We start from the raw sequence: 18101 nt of genomic DNA, 5'->3' as shown, positions 1-18101 counted from the left end.
TACAGTTTTAAAATTTTGGAATTTTAGGTTTGTGGAGATGATTTCCATTCTCCAGGGACTTTGGTGATGGAGTCGACAATGGGGATAGGATCATCTAAACAATTTGAAAAAGTCGCGTAACAATTTTTTTAGTATTGCGAGTTTATGCATTTTCAGGTGCAATTTTAAATGTTTAATATATACATGTACATGTATTGTAAAGGGCATCTAGGAGGGCGCAATGCATGGTGAACACCACAAGGGTAGAATTGCGGGGGAACATCATGAGGTATTGCATGGAATTTGAAACTTTCTATAATTTTGTTTTGATGATTAAATTCTCATTTAATTTTAAAATATTAAAATTTAATTTTAAATTATATAATCTTATGTATATATGAAATTAAACATGTTGTGCAGGGCACCCATGATTCAGATGAGAGCACAAGGAGGTTGATAGATCATATATTTAAGCGAGATTCTTTAAATTGATGCAACTTTTTATTTGACAGTCTTTTAATGCTATATTTAATTTTATCATGATATAAATTTTGGACATATTTAAAGTAAAACTCTTTGTTATGAATTGATGCATCTTATTATTTGACAACTTTTTATTATATCTTTACTTTTAGAATGATATAAATTTTGGACATATTTTAAATCTTGAACTCTTTTTTATGATTTAATACATGCTAATTTTGGTGTTTATGTACATTTTGCATGATGTACAATTTCATGCTTCAAACTTGGTTTGGCATATTTAATTTCATGAATATGTAGCAATGAAAGTAATTTTGCATTTGGTTGGTACATTTTTCATTCAATCGTTCCTATAATGTTAGTAGATGATTCTTAGGTTTTGTTTAAAGTTGTTTTGTCTTGAGTTATTTAAAATGAATCTATTAAAATTGAAAACTACAAAACAAGACCGACATTTTGCATTTGAATGAATCTTATAATTTGGTGTACATGTCTAAAATAATGATAACTTAAAACTGCATTATAAAATATGGTATTTACATTTTGCATTCATGAATAGAAAGGCTACTATGGATGTTGGTTGATAGTTAACTTTAGATATAAAGTTGTTTGAAGGCACAAACATAAGATAGACAAAATTGCATTACAAAACATGGCCCACAATTTGCATGATGCATGCATGGTTTTATGTTTTTATGTTAGACTCTCTCATAAAACAATAATAAATCCAAAAATAAATAAATTAATTAAATATTCCAAGTTAGGAATTTGTGCCTAACTCTTGGGTTGTTCCTCTAAGATAGGAGTTAGTTTAGGCAACTCCTATATTGGTGTGTCTGGTGAGAAATTATCTCAACCAAAGGAGAAATTATCTCAACCAAAGATGTCCAAGATAGCACGCACTATCTTGAGACCAATATCTCTCATCTATTTATTTGTAACACTATTTCAATTATTTTGATGTAAGAATGAGAGAGAGAATACATGAGGTTTCAGCCTTTTTCCGTCAATATTTTGTCTCTGGGTTTTATGTGTGTGTTTCTGTAATGTGTCTGAGTTAATCTCATTTTTATCATGTGGTATCAGAGCCAGGTTCACTCTTTGGCATTAAGAAAGTGAGAGCCACATAAATGGCATTGTTATTAAGAACCACGGCTTTTCCTGTGTGTACACATACGAGTTTTCTGTTGCCATTCTGAAACGAACTTCTGTGCGGTTTGAGTGATTGTTGGTAGGATCTACAGAAACAACTACAGTGCGCAGAGTGGAGTGTTGACTTGCGTGGCTGGAAAATACAGAGCTGGAACAATAGCTTGAACTCTACAGTTAAGGTATGTCTTGCACGTATTTGCACATTATAGGGATATGCAGTTGATTTATAAAAGAATTGAGGTCTTGCGCTTACTTAAATCCAGAAGGCAGTTACATCACATCTCAGAAAATTATAAAATATCACCCGCTACAGATAGCGTAAAACCTTCTGCCAAATCTCACGTTTCTGGATTGTGAGAGAGAATCTCAGTAATGTGTTAGGATTCTCCTGGGATTTGAAGGCTCGTGAAGTTGAATTGAAGTCATAGTTAGACATCCCATAAATCGGTAACCTTACAAAATGTGTTGATTTTTTCCATGCTTTTATGCGTGATTTTGATGTACGCCATTGCACTCTTGATGTTGGATGATTTGTATTTTGATACATTTGAGATCAAAGATGTGAAAACTCTCAAAGGAGAGTATCTTTCTCGAGTTATCCGCAGGCTGAGTGGGAAAGGTGGAGTGGCGGTAGTAAATGATTGTTGTTTGGATCCAATCTAGACGTTACCTTTGCATTTGCAGAAATTCCATTTGACAGGAGGCCGAGTCAAAAGATTGAACCTGTGCGTTGGAGCGTAGAGCATTGTTGGGATAATCTTGCGGTGAAAATTTCCCTTCTGTTGATTAATTCAACAAACAAACAAAAATTCTTGTTGAATCTTCAAATTGCTAATAAATGTGCAGTTTCTTCGCTTTCGAAAGGCTTGTTACATGAGACATCTTAGCAAGCCTTGTTGGAGGGAGCATCAGAAGGTATTTCCAGTTACACTGACTCACAACCCGTATGGAAAGAAATTAGATGATTATCACATTTTTCTATACAGACATCTGGAATTGGATTTGATGTGGCAGTCAGAAATACAGAAGCGAAGTCAAGTAGCCCAAGGTCTTCTTTTATCTTCTCCAGTGCTTCAGAGTGAAGCTTCCATTTAGTTGGTTTTATAAAACCAAAGTTTCAAAATTGTTGTGTAATCAAAACTTCTGTGCAGGAAAAGATCCAGTATTTAGTTGTTTCCAATCGTCGAGCCATTTTCCTTTGCTGCAAATTGTTGTGTGCAGATGTTGAACATCGGAAACTGAATTTTTTGGAGAGAATACTAAATGTTGGAGTTGTCAACATGCCAAAGAAATGACTCAAAAAAAAGGCGTGGAGGAACCTGCATAAAACACTGTGCAGGATTACGGTGAACAAGATTTGAAAAAATAAGTATGATTATGGTACGTATAGTTTTTATGAAGGGAATGGTGCATGCGTTTCAAATTAAAATCCAAAATTGGTTCACCTTTTTTAAAAGTAACTTTATATCACTTTTCCCGTGATTTCATACAGAGTTTCTTTTGTTTGAAAAGTTACTTAATGAGTTATTTTGAGATTTTGAGCATTCTCTATGTAATGGAGTGATAAGGTGTTGACATTTATGTGAATGGCACGTGTGTGGAGTTGGGTGAATGGAAACAACTTTTTTTGAAGATTGAGTTTTTTTAAGAATTGTAGCAAATGTATGTTTGATGGAGATCGGATTTTGAATCCGAAAGATGATCGCACATGATTACCATGGAACTATGTTTTTGAGATTGGAGATGACTTTATGAAATGGATATAAATGTACGTGTCCAAAACTTTTGTAATTTGGAGCAATAAGTGATTTTGTGGAGTGATAAGGATTGATTTTTCTTTCTCTAAGTTTGAAGTGATCGATTTTCCAAAAAGAAAGCTCATTGTTATAGGAGGTTGAGTCAGTTTTTGAACGCATTTCCTTCCAAATTTGTGAGTGTCAAATTCTCATTGTTTGCGAAAGCTTTCATGGCAATGTTGTAAACGCTGAAAGGTTGATGATCTCAATACTCAATAAAGACGTTTTTTTTGTGGTGTTTGTGTCCTAGATCCGCCCGAAATTGAATAAGGGGATCTAAGGTACACTATGTGTGTTTGATGGCGCATGTGTTTTATGGCTTCATGTTGTTGCTTCTGATTTGTGTCTAGTTTTGACACATAAATGATCGCATTTAACACACACATAAAGTTCAATACAAGCAAGCACAACACATGTAACGAAGTAGCTTCAAGGAAGGATAATTAAGCTCCACACATACAACAACTCATCAAAGTTTTCAACATCGACATTCTACTTCAACAAGCAAATTCAATCAAGTTAATGAATTTGTAAACTTCACTGTTTCCAAGCAAAGTCTACATCAACATTCTTGTAAACAAATTTAAGAACTTGTGAATCAAATTCCAATTGAATTGTACGGGTGCATTCTCGGTTGAAACCGACACCCACGTTTTGATTTGATCAGAAGTCAAGCACGTCAATTCTCTTCAACTTAGTCAAATTAAGACAAGTGAATTCCTTGTTTTATGTGAGTCATTCAAACCATTGTAAGCTTTTTGGGTGCATTTTCGACAGTGTTCGACACCCTTTCTTTAAAACACAATCAAGTGAGTCCATGAGTTTTAACTCCTTGAAAGAACTATCACAGCAACCAAAACAAGTTCAAATCTAACGAGTTGAGTTTGTCATCAAGCGAGCGTGGCTATTCATTCACGTGAGCGTTCACACAAACGCGATCGTCATCAAGCGAGCGTGCCATTCAAGTCCCACAGCAAGCGAGCCTGTCATCCAAGTAACAATATCAAGTGCAACAGTTCAAAGCACAACATCTACAACAAGAGAGCCTGACTTCAAGTGAGCAAGTTCAGATGGCGCAGCATATTCAGTTATTAAACATTCTTCACAGTTTGATCATCTCCAGTGATGAAGCCATGGTGCACGTCAGCAAAGAAACTCTTGCTGATATTTCACGGCATCTACAGCAAACGCATGAAACCATTGAGTTTCTTCAGCTTGAGTCGATATTTGAACTCCCCCCCTTTATGTGTGTGTTTCTGTAATGTGTCTGAGTTAATCTCATTCTCATCATTTTAAAGGTTTTACATATTTTCATTTAGTTGGTACATTTTGCATTTAATCATTGTTATAATGTTAGTAGATGATTCTTAGGTTTTGTTTAAAGTTGTTTTGTTTAAAATGAATCTATTAAAATTGAAAATTACAAAATGTGAGGTCTACATTTTGCATTTGAATGAATCTTATAATTCGGTGTAGATGTCTAAAACAACGGTAACTTAAAATTGCATTGTAAAATATGGTATACATACATTTTACATTCATGTATAGAAGGCTACTATGAATGTCAGTTGATAGTTAACTTTTAATATAAAGTTGTTTGAATGCACAAACATAAGTTAGATTAAATTTCATTATAAAACATGGCCCACAATTTGCATGACGCATGCATGGTTTGATGCTTTTAAAGGTTTTACATATAATTTAATTTCATGAAATGAAAGTAAATTTGCATTTAGTTGGTACATTTTGCATTCAATCATTCCTATAATGTTAGTAAATGATTCTCAGTCAATGGATCAACCAACCACAATCACAAATTAATATAGCATTAACAACACTCGGCTCAACCAACCACAATCATAAATTAACAGAGTGGTAACAATGCAATATACATCACAAATTAACAAAACAATAAATCCTCAATACAGGTCTACATAACAGGAAGTGTACATATAACTTTGTAACTCAATACAAGACCTAATGAGTATCGCTTTCACATCATCACATTCTTAATAATGTACAAATTAAGAGTGCACAAAAAGAAATGCTAACAATGTACTTGAACTCTAATTTCTCAAAGATGAATCCAAGTAGACGAAATTTGATGAGCCTCATCATTAGGTAATTATATGGGCCTTAATTCACCTCCTAACTAGTCAAATCAACTCTTCTCACAATTTATTACATGTTTTGATGATATTTTATTTAATGAGATGACTTAAGGTGATATATTATGCCTGGTGGACTAATATGCATTGAATGCAGGTTTGGAAGAGAAAATCAAGGAATTTTGGCAAGACTAAGGTTTGAAACTCGAATGGGACAAAGGAGAGAGATTGTAGGAGGTAAATCCTCCTCATTTACTCCTCCCCTATTCGAATATTCCTCCATTAATCACACCAGATCGGAGTGCAATCATCCAAGTCATGAAGATCAAAAGGAAAGTGAGTAAGTGATAGAAAAAGAGTTAGTTCTCTCGAGTTTGGGAGACAACCCTCCCTATATTTAAGGAGCTCGTTGGGGACTTCAGTTGTATAAGTAGAGAGGCCTAGAGCCTCATTAGGATTCAAATTTTTGTTGTAAAAACAATAGTTATTTTCAAGCTCCAGACTTGTGGAAGACATTGATGTAATTTTCTGTTTTGATAATGAAAATGATATTTTTCTTGATCCAGCACATAGTTAACTCAAAGGGCTGAAGCTCTTGAGTTAGGCCCCAACCCTAGCATCAAAGTCTCCTCTTCTTGTATCTGCATGCTTGGCTTACTTTCATAGATTCATGGTTAAGTTGTCTCTAGAAGTATTTCATTGCAAGTACTATGGATTTGATTAGTTGTTTATTAATTTGCTTCCATTTGTGCTTTACTTCAGTATCAGGTTAGAAGGGATAAAAGGAGCACCACAAAGCTGTCAGTAGGTTTCTTTGCCTCATCTCTTCCCTTGAGGATCATGATTTGAGGAAAATACCCTTATGCAACACCAAAAAGCCAGATTTCCATTTTCTCATAAGATTTAGAGTTTACTATACTTGAACCAGCATTTGATCATTTTTGCAAGTGTAGGATTTAATTACCATCTCTTCCATATTCATTATTATAGTATATCTCATCCATGATTCCATTTTATTCAACAATTTTTCTCATGCATGAAGTAGACTGCTAGTTCATTAAATTCTTCTTTTCTAGCTTGTTAGAATTTCTCTTATTTACATGAATTTTTGGCAATTATAAATGTTTGATGCAGAGTAGGTGCTTTATAAATATAAAGAGATCTCATAGCAGGAAACCACCTTCCAACTTCATTCATCCAGAATCATTCCTTGCTTTCACCAAGATCTTCACCAATCTCATCATTTTACATAGAAATTCCTCCAAGCATGTTGAGTGAATCCAACCATCTCCTAACCTTGGTTTTGAGTTCTGAGTGATCCTAGTCATTTTCTCACTCCATTCCACCCATCCATCACCTCCCCTAATCCTTCCATCACCTCTAGAAACCATCATTTTTCTCTCGGCTATATCCTGTAGAAATACAGGGAATCTTGTAGGTTTCTAGTACATCTTGAAGGTTTTCTTATAGTGGCCTGTTTTGAGGCCGAATTGAGGTAAAACCTCTAGGAAGCCACACTGGGTCACCCAAGGGTCTCCCAAATCTTCCAACCATCTCCTAAACCTCCCAACCATCCACCAGCATCACTAAGCCACCCGCCACATAACCAAAAGAGATTAGGGTTTACACTTGATTTTCTAGAAAAAAAATAAAAAAAACAAAACAGAATTATTTCAGTCCTTTACATGCACAATAGTGATGTTTGATGTCTTGAATTTACATGCTTTAGATAATAGCATTGCATACATGTTGGCTTGGAATTCTTGTAAAGCATAGTTGCTTAGCAGTTAGTTAGAGAATGGTGTGTTTTTAGCATAGGATTTCAGTCATTTTTCGTATTTGTAGTAGATAAGATTTATCCTAGAGTAGATTTCTCTTTCTTTCATCAGCAATCAAGCTTCTTATGAATCCATAGAAGTCTGGCTTGAAAACCCTAGTGGTATGTCGCCAGCTAAACAGTGACAAAAGGTAGAACCATCACTTTTACTTGTGTATACATCACTATCACCTCCAAGTTTGTACGAACCCTGGGTTGATAAATTAAAGTTGGTAGCTCCAAGAGTTGTAGCATTCATGATTCAATACTAGTGCTCATCACTTTTTGGCGCCATTTCCGGGGAGGTGTCTGAGTAATATGTGATTAATTCTTTCTTTCTTCTATTTCTTGTTTCTAATATTCTGCTCTTAGTTTCATTTCTGCAAAAGTAATTTAGTTTTCTTTTTTTTTTCATTCTGCATTCTTTTCTTTCCTTTCCATTTTGCAAGTAAGATTTAAATCAAGTAGTTAATTTTTCATTCGATTAGTAGTTTTCATTCAGTCTGCAATTACTTTCAATGTTTGAAAAAAACACAAAACCAAACAAAAACATTTCTTTTCATGCCTCATAGGAATAGGGATAACTTAGGGAAATATTTGCCAAACACCCCCACTGCTTCAAATAACCAACATTCCCTCTTCTTTGGTGGCTGTGAACTGGAGGAATCCTTAGGTGAGCAACCAGACATATTCAAGAACCTACACAGGAAGAAGAAGAAGGACAACCCATTCCTACTGAACCTATGGCTGAAAACAAAAATGACAGAGGAAATAGAGAAAGAGTTGAGAGTGCCTTCCCCATCAGGGAAACCAATGGGGATACTACAATGAAAAATATAATCCCTTCTTCCCTTCCTCATTTCCATGGCCTAACCACATAAGACCCAGACACTTTCTTATTTTAGTTTTTTGTCATATGCTGAACCTATGACTATACAAATGATGAGCAGAAGTTGAAACTATTTCCATCCACTCTCAAGGATGTAGCTTTGCATTGGTTCATGGGTTTACCTGGAGATAGCATCACAACTTGGGCTCAGATGCAGAAAGCCTTCAACAACAAGTATCGGGACTACTGTAGGTCTAAAGACACTAAAGAGGAAATTTTTAGGATGACCTTAGGCAATGATGAATCCCTAGAGGATTATGAAGAAAGATTCCAGCTTAGCTACAAAAGGGCTAGGTGCACACTTGACCCTGAGTCATTGAAGTTGGTCCTACTTAGAGGAGTAAGGGAAGACCTTCTGGATACCCTACACTTGTTAGCAAGAGGGGATATCTACTAGTTACCCTATGAGGATATCAAGACTATCTTTAGAAACCATTCTAGGGCAGCCAAGAAAAATGGTAGGGGTAGTCAACCTATGGTTAGTCCATCCTCTTCCAATTCATCCATCAAGGGTGAAATTGGAAATATGCTGGAGGATTTCAAAAGTGAGATGTTGCAAACCCTTGCCCTACAAATGGACACTATGCACATTAAGAGAAAGCAGGAGGAAGCAGAGAGAGACTTGGCCATTTTTTGTCCTAGATGCACCAGGAGGCACCCTAGGAATGAATGTCCATTTAATTCTATTGAAATTTTCTCAGTCTGTGAAGAAAACCACTCCACAGACAAGTGCCCCTCTTTACCTGGACTCAAATTTGTATATCAAGGAGCTGAAGGAGTCACTGAGTAGCTCTAGTACATAAACTAAAGGAGACCTCATGGGCCTAGGCCATACTAGCAGGGCATGAAAGGGTTATCCCATGCATATTACAACCCCAACCAGACCACATCCATACCTCCTTGGGGCCCCCCTACTCATCCTTCTTTGTATACACCTCCTCCTTGGTCCTTTACACCTCAATATCATTCCCAGCTAGCCAGCCAGTCATTTAAACCATATGCTCTGCCACAACCTCAGTAGAATTCACCGCCCCATGGGTGGAGGCCCCAATACAAAAATGGTTCAGCTTTATTTCCTTCAGCGCATGCCCAACCAAAGCTTTTACAATTTGCTCCACCTAAACAACCCCAGATGCCTTCTTGGCCAAATCTGAACCCAAACAATAGATAGGCACAACAAGTATACAATGGAGAGACATCATATCTAGCTCATGCTATGGAGATTCAGCAAATCAACCTAAGATATGGTAGAGTACTCCCAGACAACCAACATCTACCTCGACCTAGGGAGGTTAAGGAAGAAAGAGAGGAAAGCGTGCTTAAAGTAAATCCACCACCCTTTCCTAAGAGATTAACCCAACCACTCCAGCCTACCCTAGAAGAGACTGAACTTCTGGGAGAATTGAAAAACCTATGTGTCAAAATTCCACTTCTCCAAGCTATTAAGGATGTACCTATTTACAACAAGTTGATTAAGGAGAAGTGCTTGAAGCATCTAGGGAGGCAAAGAAGATATGCCCCTACCATTAATGTCATTGAACAACTGTCTGACTTAATGTTGGGGCAGGTAGTCTGTCCAAAGTATTTGGACCCTGGAATCCCTATAGTAGATGTTCACATCAATGGAACCATTATCCCACCCACTTTGATCGATCCTGGGGCTGCCATTAATGTGATGACAAAGGACACCATGCTCAAGCTCAACCTCCAAGGTTCATTGAGGAAGACCACAATAGTTCTGCAACTTACAGACACTCCACAATGACCCCTGTGGGGATTGTGGAGGATGTGATAGTCTCCATTTATTCTTGGGAATACCCTGCAGATTTCATAGTTCTCCAGGCTAAGCCTAAGCTTATTGGTTACCCTCTCATCCTTGGGACGCCTTGCTTAGCCACTGTCAATGCTTACGTTAGCTACAGAGCTGGAAATATGACCATCAAGAATGGGCATATGTCCAAGTAATTAGTCCTATACCCTCCTTCTCAGCCATCTCTAGAACATGAATTACCTTTGTGGCTGGAAGAGGAGGAGGAAGATGAAGTTTATTCTGCCCAACTCTATACTTTAGAAACAACCATGGGAAGGGGACAATAGGATGAAGATGATTTGATCGAACACATACTCCAAAGTCCAACTCCCAGTATTTTTTCCTTAGAAGAAGTAGTAAAGGAAACCCAAAAAAAACATCAAATTGATATATTCTTAGCCAATTCCAACACTATATGTGTCAAAACCATATAATTTGGCCCTGAGAGAACTTTGAAAATCAATCCATCTCTTTTTGTTCTCTAAGAAGAAAAGTTGTGCAACATGCTAAAGGAACATCTGGATGCCTTTGCTTGGAGTTACTAAGAAATGAAGGGAGTACAGCCCTCGGTGTGTACTCACCATATTTATATCAAGGAAGGTTGTAAGCCAGTCCAACAACCCCAAAGGAGGATGAATCCAACTCTTAAAGATATAATCAAAGAAGAACTGCAAAAACTGCTCGATGAAAGATTTATTTACCCTATCTCAGATAGTGAGTGGGTCTCTCCTTTAGTGTTTGTTCCAAAGAAAAATGGTAAGTGGAGGATTTGTGTTGATTACGGGGAGCTAAACAAAGCCACAAAGAAGGAACATTTCCCTCTACCTTTCATCGACCAAGTGCTAGATGGCTTGGGAAGGAAAAAAAATTTCTCTTTCCTAGATGGATTCAGTGGGTACAATAAAATCCAGATCAGCCCGAAAGACCAGGATAAAACCACCTTCACTTGTCCTTGGGGTACTTTCACCTATAGGGTCCTTCCTTTTGGCCTATGAAATTCACTTTCCACTTTTCAGAGAGCAGTCCTGAGTATCTTTGTTGAGTTAGTCCATGATGCAGTAGAAATCTATATGGATGATTTCACATCTTATGGAGGTGATTTCGAGGAGGCTCTATCCAACTTAGGTAAGGTTCAAATTCATTGAAATGAACCTATCTCTTAGTCCTAGAAAATGTGAATTCTTGATGACTGCAAGGACCATGCTGGGTCATTCAATATCTCAACAAGGACTACAGGTGGACCCAAACAAAATGGCTATCATCCAAAGGGTCCCACCTCCACAAAAGCAGAGAGATGTCAGAAGTTTCCTAAGGTTAGCTGGATACTGTCGAAGGTTTATAATAGTCTTCAACAAGTTGGATTCTCATTTATTTGGGTTATTGGCCAAAGAATCTGTGTTTGTATGGTCAAAAAGCTCTCAAGAGGCCCTAGACACCCTGAAGGACAAGTTAACCATTGCACTGATTCTCCGAGGCCCAAATTTGGCCCTTCCTTTTCATATTCATGTTGATGCCTCACACAAAGCTATAGGAGCAGCCCTATGCCAAATGGATGAGAAATTTCCTTATGCCATTTACTTTATCAGTAAGAATATGTCAAAGGCCGAACTGGACTACACAGTGACCAAAAAGGAGCTCCTGGCCGTTATGCATTCATTGAAAAAATTTAGGCATTATATTACAAGCTATCAAACATTTGTACATACTGACCATGTTGCAATAAAATATTGAATGAATAAACCTAATGTGAATTCCCAAACTATTAGATGGTTACTTTTATTATAGCAGTTTGATCTAACTATTATTGATAAGCCTGGCAAGGAAAATGTTATTGCAGACTTTTTGTCTAGATTAACTTTGCCAGCAGGTGAAGAGGGAATGGTTGATGATCAGTTACCAGATGAGCACTTATTCGCCATTTTAGTTCTCTCTCCATGGTTTGCTGACATAGCAAAATATTTGGTATCTACACAGTTCCCACTGAATCTGCACTCCAAAGAGAAAAGTAATATTTTGAGGAAGAGCGACCCCTTCACCTGGATTGGGAGAAACCTCTTTAAACTTTGGCCAGATCAAATTCTGAGAAAATGTGTTAGGGAGGAGGAAGTCTTTGACATCCCTTTGACCTGTCATGATGGGCCTTGTGGAGGTCACTTTGTAGCAAAGTGGACAACATTTAAAATGTTACAAACTAGGTATTATTGGCCCACTCTTCATCAGGATGTGAAAATATATACTAGTCAGTGTGATCGGTGCCAAAGGATGGGAAAGCCTACTCCAAGAGATGAAATTCCTCTGCAACCTCAAGTGACTTTTGAGCCATTTGACAAGTGGGGCCTCAACTTCATTGGACCTATTGACCCTCCTTCCAAGCTAAAGCAATATATCATTGTGTGCACTGACTATTTGACAAAGTGGGCTGAAACCAAGGCAATTAATAAAGCAACATAAGAGAAGGTGGTTGAGTTCTTAAGGGAGAATGTATTTTACAAATTTGGGTACCCTAGAGAACGGGTCACTCATCAAGGCAGCCAGTTTAGCTCCAACATGATTGAAGACTTTCTCAATCAGCACAAGATCAAGCATAGGACCTCCACTGCCTATCACCCAAAATCTAATGGGAAAGTGGTGGTAACCAACAGAGCGTTGGAGGACAGCTTGACCAAAGTGGTTATCAATAGTAGGAAAGATTGGGTAGATATACTAGTTGAGGCCACCTGGGCCTATAATACCACCTGCAAGACCACCACTGGATTCACACCCTATGAGCTGGTCTATGGGAAAAAGGCCCTGTTGTCCATTGAATTTGATTATAACACATTAAGGATGGCAGCCCAACTAGATCTAGATCTCAACAGTGCACAAAAAGAGAGGTTGCTCCAGTTGAATGGTTTAGATGAGTTCATAATATAGGCCCTCCTACACATAGAAGTAACTCAACTTCAAAGGAAGATCTAGCATGATAAGAACATCAAGAACAAGCAATTTCAAGAAGGTGATTGGGCTTTGTTATATGATTCTAGATATAAAGACTTTAAGGGCAAGTTAAGGACAAGATGGTTGGGGCCTTATGTTATAGAGAGATGTCATGATAATGGTTTAGTGTAGATCAGAACCATAGATGCAGAGGCCATTCCTTTACTTGTTAATGGGCACAAACTGAAAGTTTACAAGAGGCCATTGTCAAAGCAAGAATTCATTGATGGTATCAATAAAATAGTGATGGTGGTGGAGCAGGTTTCAACTTCTGCCTCATCAAGTCACTGAGAAAAGAAAAAAAGAAAAATAAGGACTTGGGTGAAAACCTCCAGGAGGCACCTGAGTCCCACTATTGGGCTGAAAACCTCTTGGGGTAGCCCAATGGTGTCAAAAAGAAAAAGAAAAAAGAAAAAAGAGAAATAAAAAGATCTCTGGGTGAAAACCTATCTTGAGGCACCGAGGGAAAGCAGCTAGAATGAAAACCTCTTGGAGGTAGGCTAGTTGTTTTCAAAAAAAAAAAAAAAATTGAAAAAGAGGAAAGAAAAAATCATGAAAAAATGTTTGCAAGTCAGCAAGAGGACGATTAGAGAGAAAAGGAGAATCAAAAGGGACCTACTCCGCTAACATTTTTATTTTTCCATCCATTATCTTTCATCATTCCACCATTCCTTTCATTTCTTCAATCATTTGCCTCAATTTGCAAGGGTATTGTGTTTTCTACAGGATTCTGTGTAAACCTATAGGATCCCCTGAAAACCTACAGGATGATCGTGTAGGAATTACAGTGGCTTCGGAATCCTAAAATGAGTAACCCTAGGGAAACGAAATTACCTGCCTGTGTCAAAAAATAAAAAATAAATAAAAACACTACATCATAACTTCATTACCATACCTCTCTCCACCACGATCACCCTTACATCCATCATAAAAAAAAAAAAAATCAGTCTTCAAAAGAAAACACAGAGGAAAATGACATAGGGAGCAGAAGGGAACAACACCTGAGTGTACTTGTCATTATTCACACTCCTAGACCTCCTCTCTATCCATGTCATCATCTTCAAAGTCCCAACAGAAGAAATGATTAAGAATTCTAAGGGAGAAGCAGTTGAAGGACATCTTGTAGGAAATCCTGTAGCAGCCTATCCCACAGAATAAAAATCATGAGTAGCAGCAAGCTTCCAACATGAAGATCCAAGGGCAGAAGAAGCTCCAGAGAAGCAAAAACACCATCATCTTCAACATCAGGTACTTGCACATCAAGGGAATCATGAGAGGGCAATAAAAAAGGAAGGAAAAATAACATGCAACCAACACATAGCAAGCACCTCATGTCTTCAACAAACTACAGCAAGGTATTAGCACCATAGGTAAGTATCTCGCTTCGCTCTCTCATTTTCATTATGTATTCAAAATATGTAAAGGTTGTGAGCGAGTTGGTTTATAAGCGAAAGGTGGCTAGTTAAATTGGCCACCTTCGTTCAGTCAACAAAGACAAATAGTTGGTCCTCCCACATGTGGCAGCAGTCAAGTCAGAAAAAAGAGGAGGAGGACGAAGGTAGTTAAGGCTACGGATCCCCGAAGTGGGAGTTGATTATGAGGAGAGGGGAATGATGAGGTGGTAGTGGGGACCAACGGTCTGAAAATAGAAAAAATCGTACCTTGGCTGCCAACACACCACCTCACTCAACTCGACCATAAGAGGAAATAATCATTGATCCCCATGCACCCATGCATTCATCCCCTCGAGGTTCACTCTCGTAAAATCGATCTCGTACCCAAGCAACCTATAGAAGAGAAAAATTCCATCTTTCACATGTGTAGGACATCCTACAGGATCACACGGGACATCCTACAGGATTACACAGGAATCCTACAGGATACAGTCAGACAGACTACAGGATTGGCCAAGAGCAGTTTCAGAAGGGAAAACACAGGGGTTGGCTACAACAAACACAATGAGGAGGTAGGCTCTGCATTTCCTTCCATTTTTTCAAGTGAATAGAACAAAAAGATCTCCTAGTTTGGATGAATATGATAGTTATGTAAAGGAATTGTCTCCTCAAGTATTTCAGTCACATTTCCTCCTGCATTAAAATTTGTATCAACCATCACTGCTCCTCAAAATTTACCAGACAAAATGACAGGGGGGTTTAATAGAAGGGAGCCCATTAACATTGTGAGGATTCACCAACACCCTCCTATGTTATAAATCTTCACAAGGAATAATTGGATGGGGTTGTTGACCACTACATGTCAATGACCCATAACAATACACCCCCTTTTTCGCAAAAGGGATAACACTTTATCGATGAGTTCCTGCCATCCAGCTATCATCATCAGCCTAAGGATCATCTTATAATAAAAACCCAGGCTGCATGTGTATAATGTAAATGATCTCATCAGATCCGTGTCATGTATGTAATCACCTAGGTAAACCTACTTTTCTAGCGATGAACTACAATCCGGGAGGTTTTTTTCTCTCTGATTCATTCTTGGATGGTCAACAGAGTTGTCCTTCAGCCATACCCCAAAGCCGGAATGGATTTTGTCACTGGGATCTTAGGGGAGTCCTAGTGTTCTAGATCGAGTCTATGTAAAAGTGATATGGGAATAATCCTAACTATTTGGTTAGGTTATTTTATTACAAATTGCTTGATTTTCTAGATTATATTTGTGTCACAGAACTAGGTAGTATATGAGGGTCTTTTGTAAATGGATTTTCCCCCTTTATGTTATCGGGAAATCTAGTGTCCACTCGGAGCTGCTAGTCTGACTAAGACTGGTAGCTGTTTTAGAAACAAACAAACTATAACTACTTTCGTTTTCCTTTATGAGAAGTAGATAAGAGGGGAATGAAGGACACCAACCTCAGTCTTGCGCTTGGTTCCTCGCTTGGTTCCTCTCCCTTCTTCTGACAGATCCTTGCCGCTCCTCTCTCGTCAACACAGCTTCAAAGATCACCTATGGAATGAAAGCAGCATAACACTATCGAAGAATAGAGATCTACAATCATAAACAATATAGGACCAGATATATATTGACCACACAAAAGCATATATCATCAAACATACAAGAATTTGGAGGAAAACTTGTATAGCTTTATTAACATCAAGAACAACAAAGAGGATTACAACCAATTGTTCTGACCCAGCGTCATCCTCTCAGCAAGAAGCCCTTCTTCACCTCATGCAAAGCTTAGATCACCCAACACTATGATGTTACAACAAGAAACCAACAGCACTTCCTTACAAGATACAAAATTCTAGCCTCTGGATCTCTAGGATGAGGGATCCATATATAGATGTTTGCAATGGGGGTGAGTCAGCTTCTGGGATCTGATTAGTGTCCTCTCTCTGATAGTTCTTGATTCCACTTGGAGAATGATGATCTCTTACTCATCCCTGGGCAAATTCAGAGAGGCAAGTGTCACAGGAGAAGTTTCTGGAAGATTCCATGATCATCCACCTCGCATTCTGCCTCTGCCATTTGTCCACTCTCGCCCATCGCACCCCATAGAACGGATTTTCAGTATGCATCGCACCTCCCGTGTGCATTAGGTGGGATGCATCGCACTTTGACCATGGAGCAGGTGAGATGGTCCAGTTTTGACCAGTTCTGAGTAGTTTTTCATGGAGAACTTCTGGGAGATGATGTAATTAGCTGACCTTGTTCTTTTAGGGTATGGAACAACACTTTTAGGGACTTAGAAGCCCTTGGTTTATGGACATACATGATTGGGGTTGCAGTTCCCAAAAATGTCTATAACAGTTGCCCCCTAAAGCATGAGGTCGTTAATCTTTTGATGTCGGGTGAAATGCTTTATCATGAGGATCTGAAGTTTTTTCAAGTTGGAAGGTGACTTTTAATAAGATACAATACAACACATTATCTTCATAATATTTTTCATGATCTGGCTGAGTCGGGCATTCCGATGCTCAGCTTTATAAATTCATTTTCATGTACATAGGACAGACAATCGTCTGTGTGCAGACTGATGATTCTGGTAGAGCCATCATCCCTTAGTTTGGATGATTATCTGTGTGGCAATGATGTACATTTGATGTCTTTATTTTCCTGAATATATATCGCAACCCGGATGGATTAAACTAGATCCAGGGTCTTCAATCCCTTTCGATCTTCACTCAAAGTACAAGTCGATCCATGTGAGAGATGTTCTGGAGTCGAACATGGAAAGACGTTGCCTGATTACCAGCCAATGATGTAAGCTGTTAACGGGCACAAGAGGAATCACCGATAATGATGATGACCCTCAAGGTACTACAGTACAATTCGCATGGTGTGAAAAGGGACTTGGCGTCGAACACCATGCAAAATCTTTCAGTCGAAGGCCAATGATGTAAACCTGTCACCGTAAGTGAGAAACTTGCCATTGAGGCATGCAAGCTTCAAAGTACTAAAAGGGTTGTTCCTAGATCGACTTCCTGGATAATGAGCTGATGTCGACAAGAAGCGATCTGTTGTAGGAGGGCCTCAATGAATCCCACATCTACGACACAAAACAGAGCAAATGATTTTAATGGAGGTGAAAATGATCTGATGATATAAGGTTCAGGGTAGCGGTCATGAAAGAATGGAGTGTGAATGTATTGCAGCGGATGAGACAAAGGTGAATTCTCTGAGCGACTTCTCTTGAACATACCGGCGACACTGACATGATGGATTGGTAGCATTGACCCCAAATGTGGATGGTGTGATGGACCAATGGTTATATGACCAGTGAACGGAACAACCCAACCTGACTCCGATGTGGAGCAAAAGTGTCATGTTCAAGAGCGACTTGCTACCAATAAAGTTTCTTCAAGTTTTCTTCCCAATTTTTCCCCAGTCATTGCTGACGAGTACCTCTATATTTTTTTCAAGCTTGAGGAGGATAACATATGCTTGTTCTATAATTTTCCCTTCAGGCAAACCCATCGCTATGTTTTAATGAGCCTAGCGATAGTGAAACTCGTTCTTGTCTGTATGGACAAGTTTGTCACTATTCGGTTTTAACGAGTTTAACGACAAAGATAACTCGGTCGTTTTCAATTTTAGAGAGTTTGAAAGGGACGTAAAGAAAACTCCAATA

The sequence above is a fragment of the Pinus tabuliformis genome, chromosome 9 (genome assembly GCF_031772625.1).
Source record: "Pinus tabuliformis cultivar Carrire ecotype Pingquan chromosome 9, CPIR1, whole genome shotgun sequence".
Lineage (NCBI taxonomy): Eukaryota > Viridiplantae > Streptophyta > Pinopsida > Pinales > Pinaceae > Pinus > Pinus tabuliformis.
Note: the sequence above shows the minus strand (reverse complement) of the source record.